General features: G+C 33.0%; 1 long non-coding RNA gene across 1 annotated transcript; it reads right to left on the bottom strand.

Annotated features, from left to right (window-relative positions):
• Window positions 1-7,004: 7,004 nt before the first annotated feature.
• On the bottom strand, window positions 7,005-10,991 carry LOC136230584 (uncharacterized). The gene is made up of 2 exons (XR_010689461.1): window positions 10,530-10,991; window positions 7,005-8,248 (listed from the first exon to the last, which is right to left on the bottom strand). It is a non-coding gene; the product is annotated as an uncharacterized lncRNA (long non-coding RNA).
• Between the last annotated feature and the right edge of the window lie 382 nt (window positions 10,992-11,373).

Consider the following 11,373-nt stretch of genomic DNA (forward strand, 5'->3'; position numbering starts at 1 on the left):
ATATGGAAAAATGTAGAAAAAACCCATGAAAACAAGAAAATATAAAAAAACATGAAAAGATGTGGAAAAAATGAAAATGTAAAAAACGTTAAAAACACGAAAACCTGAAAAAATATGGAAAACAGAAAAAAAGTAAAAAACAAAAAAAAAAACGTGAAAACATAAAAAGTGAAAAAATGCGAAAATCACGAAAAGTAAAAAAATGTTAAAAACAGGAAAATAGGAAAAAAGTGGAAAAACACGAAAATATGAAAAAAAATGAAAAACACGAAAATGTAAAAAAACAAAAAAAATGTGAAAATGCGTTTATAATGTTTTTCATATTTTCGTGTTTTTCGCATTTTTTTTATGTTTTTTGTATTTTTCAAGTTTTCTTGTTTTTCGCGTTTGCTCACATTTTCGTATTTTTCACGTTTTTGTGTTATTCACGTTATTGTTTTTTTTTTTGTATTTTTTCGCTTTAGTTTTCGGTTTTTCCCTTTGTCACGTTTTTGTTTTTTTTTCGTATTTTTTCCGTTTTCATGTTATTCACGTTTTTTTCATGTTTTCTATATTTTCTCACGTTTTCTATTTTGTTTGCGGTTTTCGCATTTTCTTGTTTTTCACGTAGTGTCACGTTTTTATGTTTTAGAATTTTTCGCGTTTTCGTGTTTTTAGTATATTTCATGTTTTTGTATATTGCGTGTTTTATCACCTTTTCACGTTGTTCATGTTTTGTGTTTTTCGTCTGTTTTTTTTTGTGTGTGTTTTCATGTTTTTCACGTTTGTTCACGTTTTCATATTTTTTGCGGGCTTTTTTCATATTCTCATGCTTTGTAACGTTTTCATGTTTGTTTTGTTTCATATTTTTCATATTTTTATATTTTTTTAACGTTTTTTCCATTTTTCTATTTTCACGTTTTTTATGATATAAATTATAGATTCGCCAAAATTTATCGGATTTGAAAAATTGGTAAAGAGAAAATTGAGAATTTAATAGAGAGTAATTTTGTAAATTACAAAAATACAATGTTAGGAATATCTATTCCTTGGAGAAATTAAAGAATATCTATTCCATGAAATTAAGGAATAGGGATTCCATGGAATGACTATTCCATAAAAAAAAATTGAACCAAAGGTGTGAATAACTATTCCTTATTCTATTCCCCTTCTATTCCACGAACTAAACGTGCCCTTATATCCTAATTAATATAAATAGTAACTTAAGTATATAAATAAATAAATAAGACAAAAAGCATCATGAGACTCATGATTTTTTATTTTTTTGCTTCATTAAGCCTTGGTTTTTTGTTTGACACGTTAAACCCTTCATCATTTATTTTTTTGTCGAATTAAGCCCTGACTTTCTAAAGTAGTTAGTTGTGAACATCTAATTTAGTTAAAAAGACGTTATTCTTTTCATCTGTATTTGAAATTATATTTTTTAAATAATATTTTTTTACACTTTGAAATAAGATTTTTACAGTTTTCCTATAATACTTTATACATATCAAAAAAATCTTTCACACTGAAAAATTCAAATTTCGGAAGGAAATGAAATGAATAACACTTTATTAATTGAGTTTTATGTGAAAAGACGACTTTATTTTTTTTTTTGTCATTGACGGCTTAACACTACAAGAAAACATGCACTTTTTTTGGGGAACTTTTTTGCCACTAAATATCTAAAATTAGCCACAAAAGCCTTTAGTGGTGAAATTAAAAATCGCCACTAGTTAGCCATAGACAACGCAACACAATGGCTCTTTGTGGCGAAAAAATGTTCCACTAACATATTGTTTGATGGGAAACAGAATATTCCCCACTCAAAATTACCTTTTTGTGGTGAAATTTCTATTCTCACAAATCAAAATCTTTAGCGGCGAATTTTGTTCCTCACTAATAGTCTTATATCTAGTAGTGTAATGTGGCAAAAACAAAAAACAAAGATGAGGGGCTTGATGTATCCAAATAAAAGATTAAAAACTTAATAGAAAAAAAATTAAAGATCAGGGGTCTCAAGATACCTTTTGCCAATAAATAACTAGTAACTTAACCATCCATAACTCTTAAATGCTCCCTCTATTCTTACATAAATGACGTTTTAGAGTAATAAGAAAATTCTTAAATATTTGACGTTTTTTACTGTTTTATCTCTTTTTTACAATATTATCCTTAGTTGTTATAAGCATCATAAATGGACGCATTTTTAAGGGAGTAATTGGGGGTAGTTTTTTTTTGTCTTTTAAAGCTTAATTAGTTATTTCTTGGTTTTTGTGATTTAAATAAAACGTCATTTATATAAGAATGGAGGGAGTAACTCCTTAGTTTAACTTTCTAGGTAACTCAGTAAATTACTAAGCCTAATTAATTCTAACACCAATATCCATTTCCTTTTATATAAATGAATATCACCATGAAATATGAGTGTATTTACTTTTGTAGCTACCTTCAATATTGGAAATTCATGTCCTCAACAACATGTCCCAAACTAGTTCTACGCAAAGGGACTCATCAAAATTGATCCAAGATGAGCAAACAAATGCATTAAAAAAACTAAGAAAAGTGATATACAATCCAATTCCAAAGAGGATGTCAACTACTACTAGATTGAGTTCGTATGACAGAGATAAAGCTACAAAGATTTTTAAAGACATGGAAAAGGAGAAAGAAGAAGAAGGAGAAAGATGTTCAATTTGTTTGGAAGATTTTAAAGCAAAAGAGATGGTCATGTTAACACCATGTAATCATATGTTTCATGAGGAATGTATTGTGCCTTGGATCAAAATTCATGGTCAATGCCCAATTTGCAGGTTTTCCTTATGGGAGTCAACTGCCATAAGAACATTAGCCACTATTAATCATCCGAATCTCAGAGAAGCATTGATCTCAGTCTTCACGGATCTAGGTTATATGCAATGATTTTTATTTTTAAAGATTGTTCTTGATTGTCATATCATTAATTATATATAGATTCAAAATTTTGTGTGCAGATTAAATAAATAATTTAAAATACATAAGATGTCTCAAAATTAATTCCAAGTATGAAAAATAAATAAACAATCAAAGAGTGAAAGATTTATATCCCTCAATGCATTACCTTAGAGTATGCTTCTAATATCTAGTGTAGATTGAGGATCAGGAGCCCTCTCGAGCGCTTTAGATCTCTAGTGGAATTATAGAGATCTCTGACATATAACAAATCCAATTGGAATGGAATATCCTTTAGGGTGTTTTACGAATTTTCTCTTTCTTTCTTAGTTTTTATATTTCTTTTTCTCTCTTTTTTTTTCTCTCTCTAGAGCTCTCTTCCATCCAAATATCCACCATTGGTTTGGGAATTAGAACCAAAAGGGTGTGGGGGAAAAAGGTCCCCAAAGAGGGGCTCCACGGTTGTTGGCCCCTAAAACGGGGGTCGGCTGCCCCGTGGGGATGGGACCATGGGGAGTAGCCCCTAAGAAAGGGGTCCATATTCCCATAATATGGGAGTGGAGGCCCCACCATAACGGTTCAACAGCCACCAAAAAAAGGACTATGCCCCCACTAAATCAGAGGTTGATACCGTCGAATTGAAGGGCCAAGGTCCTACAACCTCCTAGAAATAAAAATTGGGTTGTTCCAAGGAGGCTAGACTACTTTAGCATGACAAATTGACTCAATAATTTTTTATACTAAATAGTTTTACAAACTTACATCTCTAACGACATTAAAATTTTTGGTTTTTCAAAGCATTTAAAACTTTTCGAGGCTTTATCTTTCAGCGACCCTTATGTTTCCATCGATTGTGAGTTCTTTAAAACTTTATCGTGTTAGTGTTATGTCCTAAAGATATGTTTGCATGAAAAAAAATACTCGAAATTTCAGAAACTCAAATGGGGATTCTAGGACTGGTCGTCCGGGGTATAATTTTAGTAACTACTATGGAAGGATTTATCCTTCTATTCCCACATTTCCTCTCTTCTCCCACCCTCACCCAACTTTAGTGTACTACATATCTTTCTTTTTCTTACTGATGATAATTCAGGTTATATAAGGTTTTTATAGTCTTATTATATTATCTATGATAACCGTATCAAACGTATCGTGTCAATTGGCTAATCTTTATGAAGTATGGGTTGAGACAGGAGAGGTCCTCGAGGGGTCCAAACCACCCGGCCATCGAAACTAAACCTGCCATGGATGGTTTTGCCCCCCAGTCATTGGAACCACCCTTACCGTAGATGGTTTCATCCCCCGGCCACCGGAACTACCCTTATCATGGATGATTTTGACCCTCTAGTTCCAACAATTAACGTTCAGGGTGTTAATTAGCTCATTGAATTCGTACTGAATTACAAAATCCAACTTGGTTAATATATTGTAAATGATAAATTTCCCTAAATTTGTACAAAACGATCCAATCTTACTATGTAGCCCAAATCTAGCTTAATTTTAAGAAGTTTTATAGTGATAGATAAATATTAGTTTTAGACCACTCAGATTATAACATGTATATATACATAGAAAAAAAAGTGAGCGAGTTCAGGTTACCATAATTTTTTTACGCACGGAAGTGTAAAATTACCCCCAAGTATATCAATTTAAACTTTTAGCTCAATTATCTCCTAATAAAAGGTCACTCATGTTTAAAACACTACCTATTCATCTTAGCGAGAATTCAATTCTCAATCACAATCCCAGCAACAATAACTTATTAAGTGCTCATACATTCTAAAAATTAGACCTCAAGTTTACCTAATCACTTTGAATAGAAAATTTGGAATTCCTATTATGTCAATTTTTAAATTGTTGAAACCTCCATCTATATATTGAGTATAATGACCCGTGCACTAAACAAAAAAGACAATGATGAATACCAAATTAAATGGTTTAGTGTCCAAATAAGAAAAACAGAAAAAAAATATCTCATAAATATGAAAAAACTGGAATGTCAAACAAAAGGTATAATTATCAACGGCCATTAATCACATCATTCTTTTTTAATATTAGTATTATACCAGTTATTAATTAATAGTTTTATATTAATTAATAATAGTTATAGCATTATTTTTTTTTGATAGAAAAGGAAAAGAAAAACGAACAACAACAAACTATCCAGGAATTAGCCTAGGGAAGCTAACCCCAATCCTATCTTCTAAGAGAAGAGGAGAGATGAAACTAGGGGAAACAGGAAGGATAGTAACGCCTAACGTCCCTTCATGGACCGCCACCGCCAAGCGATCAGCAACACGATTCTGCTCTCTAAAAATGTGTCTGAACTCTACGAACTCAAAGGAGGAGCAAAACCTTACAATAGCTTTGATGAGGTTGTGACTGTTAAGACCCATAGAATGATTCTCAGAAATCATTTTGATTGCTTCCAAATTATCAGACTCCACAGAGAGCCTCTTAACACCCAGCCTTTTAGCAAAATTGATTCCAGTAAGAATAGCCCAGAGCTCCACAGAAAAGGAAGAACCCAACCCTAAATTTTGGGAGAACCCAGAAAGCCAGGCGCCCCCTGCATCTCTAAGCACACCTCCAGCCACAATCTTACCGTTACTAAGGCAGGAACCATCAGTATTCAGCTTCACAACCCCCTCTCTTGGCCTGCTCCATCCCACGAGATGGACATCACAACACTGAGAGGCTCTGGCAAGGGACTCTCCTTTGAAACTATCGATAATAGAGAAAAGTTTTTTCGAGAAGAAATCAGCTAAGTTTGTCATAAAAACATATTTTTTAAATATAGTATTATAATTAATTAAATTATTTTTTTATTTTTAATTAATTTATATGGAATAAGTTTTAAGTTTATATGTATATACATGCTATTTGATTTTCATCCTTTTTTTAATTCTTTAATATTTTAATAAATATGAAGAAAAAATAATTATATTCAAATCGTAGTTCTTATTAGTGGTGTCGCACTTTTAAAAATGAGCGACACAAAGATAACACACTCCTTGTGTCGCTTTGTTAAAAGCGCGTCACAAGCTTGCTCTTGTGTCACACTATAAGACAGGCGATACAAGAAGTAACTCGTTTGTGACGTATGCTCTTAAAGCATGACACAAGTGGTTTAATTCACCAACTGCAAAATCAACAATCAAAGTTAAGACAATATTTATATACATTAATATTACGAACACAATTCAATAACTTTTTGCAGATGCCACCAAATCACTTACATGCTGACTAGTTAAATTTAAACACAGATATTACACTAGATTAGAGTATATTTTAATTCCAAATAAATTAAAAGGTTAGATATTGTTATTGAAAGTCTTAAATCCTTAAAAGTTTTAGTTAGCAGTAATAAGAAAATTAATTAAAAATAGAAGTTAGTTGAAAAAAAACAAAGGATGGTGAGATGTAGTAAAATAACATTTTGTTTGGGGAAAGTAGCACCTATGTATCTTGATTCAGTACCCATTCTGTCATAGTGGAGTTTAAGGGCTTCAACTACTCTTGCTGATATTGATCACCTCAAATATCAGTTATGTCAATAAAGTCAATGGGTGTTTCTATTTGTACACATGTTCATACACTTGCCACTTCAAGAGTTAATATACTATATCACTTAATCAAGAAATTGAAGATTCACCATCTGTCAAAAAGATGATTTAATTCATTTTTCTTTTGAAAAGATAAAATAAAATAAAGCAATGGAATGGTCCAATTCACAGTTCATAATTGGACTAATAAGATGACATCAATTAGGATATACCAAGTAAAACAAGAAACTATAAATTACAACATGGCTTACGTGGATAACATTAAGGAGATGCAATGAAATTTGTCTGACTTCTTCATCAGGGTACTTGCAACCATATAATACAAATTAATATATATCTACCCTTTGGTTCAATCTCTTAATTTACATTTTCTAATGTTAAATTCAACTCTATATATATTGCAAAGGAGTGGATCATATACAAGCTACAAGATAATATATTGCAAAGGAGTGGAATCATATGCAATATATATGCAATATTCTTAATTTCTCGAGATTATAAGAGACCGAAAGAATTGGAGTGATTAAATCACCTGTTATGTCTTGTATTTTATCAGTTCCTTTAATGTATCAAGCATATACAGAAAGCCAGTAGAATCAAAAAACAAATATCCCCAGTAACCAACCCTCTAAATACAAGGTTTCAGCAGTTGTCTTTTGGTCTCCTCCATAACTTGCACGAACACCAGAGTAGCCAATTGTTACCTTTCATGGTGGTTGGTCCTTGCAACCAGAGCTCCCCTCACTAGCCAAGAGGAAGGCCTCTCCTACTGAAGGATCAGCAACCTTGGCTTCCATATCTTCAGCCAAGTGTCCAACGGAAACATGTAGCTTTATTTCTTCCAGTGTTATTGTCCTTGTTGTCCCACCTCCCGTCTCAATCTTCATGATTGATTATAAGATTCATTTATTGGGTGAAGCTGCAATATAGGCATGGAACTTGGCGACGAGTTTGTCATGAGGGGGTGAGCTTTGTTTAACTAAAGGAACACTTGTAAACTCTTCCATTTATGCTGATAAGGAAAGTAATAGTTGTTTATCTACCAGTCCACAACTTGTTAGCAGTTCTGTTACAGGACTGGACCAGTTCTGTAATTATTCTGTTACAAAACTAGACAAATTCTGTTTCTGTAACAGAACAGGTCATGTTCTGTTACAGAACTGGTCTAGTTCTGTAAATAGAAACAGGATTGGACCAGTACTGTTTCTGTAACAGAACAGGCCATGTTATGTTGCAGAATTGGTCCAGTTCTGTAAACAAAACTGGTCTTAGTTGTTGGTTCAGCTGTATTTGGAGCTAAAGTTATGCTGAAGGTAATAGATACAGATGAATCTCGAATAACTTTAACACAAAACTACAGTTTAAGCAACTTGCCCAAAAAGAAAAATCCAATAAAAAGCATACAGAAATGGGGGAAAAACAAACAAATATAGGGCTTTCCGTTTCTTAATTAGTTTTAAACAGACCAGTGTGTCGTATTTACACTGATTGCTGCAATCATTGAGTCCACATTATAGAAAATTGGCAGAATAGACAACATACCTGCTCTATTGAATTTTCTTACTGAATGACAAATCCATCCTATTGCCTCCAAAACTAATGTTCTATATTCTTATCATGCCAGCAGTAACACGAACAGAACTTGATGATTGTGCACGGTTTAATTGAAGAGCTGACTCCTTCATAGGGAACTCCAAAGCAAATGTAGGAGGTGCTGAAATGCCACCCAAACATGTGATTGACCTGCTTTATGAAGGGATACTTCTTCATATCTACACCATATACAAGTTCAAAAAGAAATTAATTTCATATCCACAACGGTAAGGAAATGTAACATAAATAGCAAATAAATACAGATATCAATAATATTGTTACTTTTATTATACTCTCTCTCTCTCTCTATCTCATCCATTAACCTGTTTTCTATTGGACTTCCAACATTGTCCACCACTAAGCACTAGGTAGCCTAGTTTCTCCATTTACTATTTATGCATGTTTGTCCATTCATTCATATGCATGTCTATTGTCTAATCTTGTATATCAACCAAACAAATCTAAGCTATTCCTAACCAAACAAGTGCTGCCCAAATGGTAGCTATTTCTCAATTATACTTAACTAGCTCATTAATTAGAATACAGTTACAATAAGTACAAAATTGTTTATATGAAATCTAAAAGGGGATTGAATCAAATTCCATTCAGTAAATCATAGCTTATATAGCATGCACTAGTAGCAATCACTGAATAAATTTGACAGACCTTAATTGGGATATTTTTTTGCTAGACTCTGAAAATAGAAGCTTGATCATAGGATGTAACTCCAACTTATGTACTGATTCAGCACTTCATTCTTAATCAGAACAGATACCAGAACAACACCATGAGTCTGGGTTTACAATAACAACTTAAGCCTCTTTCATCTAACTCCAACTTAACTCATATTGCTTTTAAGCCTATCTTTTTTCTTCAGAAAAAAAATGTTATAGTATACATTAATATTACGCTCCTTATAAACCAACATATATAATAAAGTAGATTGTTCCACTGACCAACTTTCATACGAAACCAATGCTGCTAGGTTTGTTTTAGAAAAAAAGACCTTCTAAAACAAGGAATCTTAATTAATAATAAGCATATAATAAAATAAATGATACTGATGAAGAAGTAGTTGATCAAAAATTGGGTAATTGCCTACAACACACTATGATGCATAACATATATACTCACTGTATCATAATACAACATAACATATAATGTGCATGCACATGTACCTTCATTTCATGAATATATACCAATTAATTGATTGATTACCTCTATAATGATCATGTTAAGAGTGTCAATCCGGTGTTTAATGATTCTGCAGGTATATTTAACGATTCAAGTGCATAAAGGGAAGCCACTATAGATGATATTAGAATCAATATCAAATAAATCTAGTTTGAAAGCAAGCTGTAAGGAGAAAGAAGCTAAGAAGGCGAGCTCTCAAACGGATGGATCCGCTGATGAGCATGAAAAAACAAGTGAAGGAGGCAGGGAAGTAAGTCTTCTAAGAACATAATAAGGGATGCACCCAGAGCGTAATCCCTTACCCTGGAAACAGAAGTAAATAAACCTTTTCGACAGTCCCATGATTTAAACTGGTGGGTTCCTAAAGAGTCTGATGAAGAGATATTTATATGGATAACCCACAAAACAGGATACCTGGCAACAAAGATTGTTTTGTTTAGAACTACAAGCAGATGCCAGGGTTGGACCCTAAGGTTGCAGTACACAGGCCAGGGTTGCCTCCACACCAATGCCCTACAAAAAAGGCCCCGATGAGTTCAAGAAAGCAAGCAGCCTCAAAGCCCAATAGAGAGCCTACTGACCCTGCTGTGCTGGTGACAAGCCGGTCATCTTTGGTAGAGTAAGACCTCCCCATCACGTAGGATTGGATAAGCAAGTTTCCCTCTATTCATAAGTGCTAATTCCTTTAGAGCCAATCCCAATCTCTCATTTCCTTTACTAGTGGATAATAGAATTAGGAACAATAGTAAAAAACTAGAATACTCAAAGACTTCAAGTGCTCTTGCTATCACTGATAGCAATCTCCTTCCAAGCGAGCTTGCATTGCAGGCCATGTGCTTGTCCTGGTTCTCCTTTTCTAATGCTTGTGAAAGAGAAAGCAATTGGAGAGAAAATACCCAACTACTCACAAGCTGTCGAGGCCCAAGGAAGCGAAGTCATGGGACTTTCTTCCCAAAAATCCTTCTTAGTCGTCGAGCTTCTTTCGTTCAAGATTCACTTTGCTTTGAAGGGCAAGGCTTCTAAACTAAGAAAATAGTGCGAGAACAGAATCGAGATAGGGATTTTACTCTTCTAAACCCATCACCATTCAACCATTAAAATCACACGCAACGAGAGCAGCAGAACAAAAAAATCAAAAATCAAAATCAAAAGATACCAGCACAGAGTATATTCTTAGGTTCAGGTTCTCTACAGGAGTATATGCTTAGTCTCCTGGGTAAATGTTCTAATATTAAAACAATAGCTAATAGAGAATGTGAATCTTACTTTGTTCAATGAAGGGTGCTGAAATAGAGCATGCAATAGAGAAATTCCGGATCGACGCAATTTATTTGAGCATTCATCAAGCCAACCACCACAAGCAAGAACCTAATCGGACAGAATGATTGGACCGAACTTCTGTGATGGAGTGTGAAAAGTCTGATGAAATCGATTGAGATTGACAAGAAAATAAAGATGACCTAGAATTTGGAAGAGCAATCGGGGATGGTGTGTTTGGGGGGAATGAATTGGCAGCACTGAAAATTGTTAGGTTTTCTGAAATATTAGGAGTAAAGCCATGGATTGAGGTGTACAGATTTGTTTGAGCTTTTGTGGAATTAGGTTGAGTTTTTGGAATAAAGGTTTTGTCTAAAGCTTTTAGAATTTGTGTGAGCTTGAACCGAAATTGCAAATTTTTTGGAGGGGTTTTTTTTTTAGTACTGGGCGGTAATCTCAATATTTGGGGGGAGGGAATACTTGGCGCTCTGTCCAAATCCAAATTTTTGGGGAAATTATTTGAAAGAAATAATGAGAATGAAAAATCTTATTAATATTATAGTTAAATAAAACAATGAGAATAATGAAAAACCAAATTATTAAATTGGTTAAAAGATAAGTATTTATGAGAATAAAATAAAATAAAATTTATTGAATAAAATGTTTTGTGATTAATAATAAAATATATATCTTTCAAAAAAAATAAAATATATAATATATTTTCATTAAAATTATGGAAATTATGTGTTTAATGATATTCTCATTGATTTTTTCTTACTAATACTCAATTTTTTTTGTAGTGTATTGAAATAAGGTGGGAGTGAATGTGACCTAGAGGAAAACATTTTTTTTT

This window comes from Euphorbia lathyris, chromosome 5, assembly GCF_963576675.1.
Source record: "Euphorbia lathyris chromosome 5, ddEupLath1.1, whole genome shotgun sequence".
NCBI classification, from domain to species: domain Eukaryota; kingdom Viridiplantae; phylum Streptophyta; class Magnoliopsida; order Malpighiales; family Euphorbiaceae; genus Euphorbia; species Euphorbia lathyris.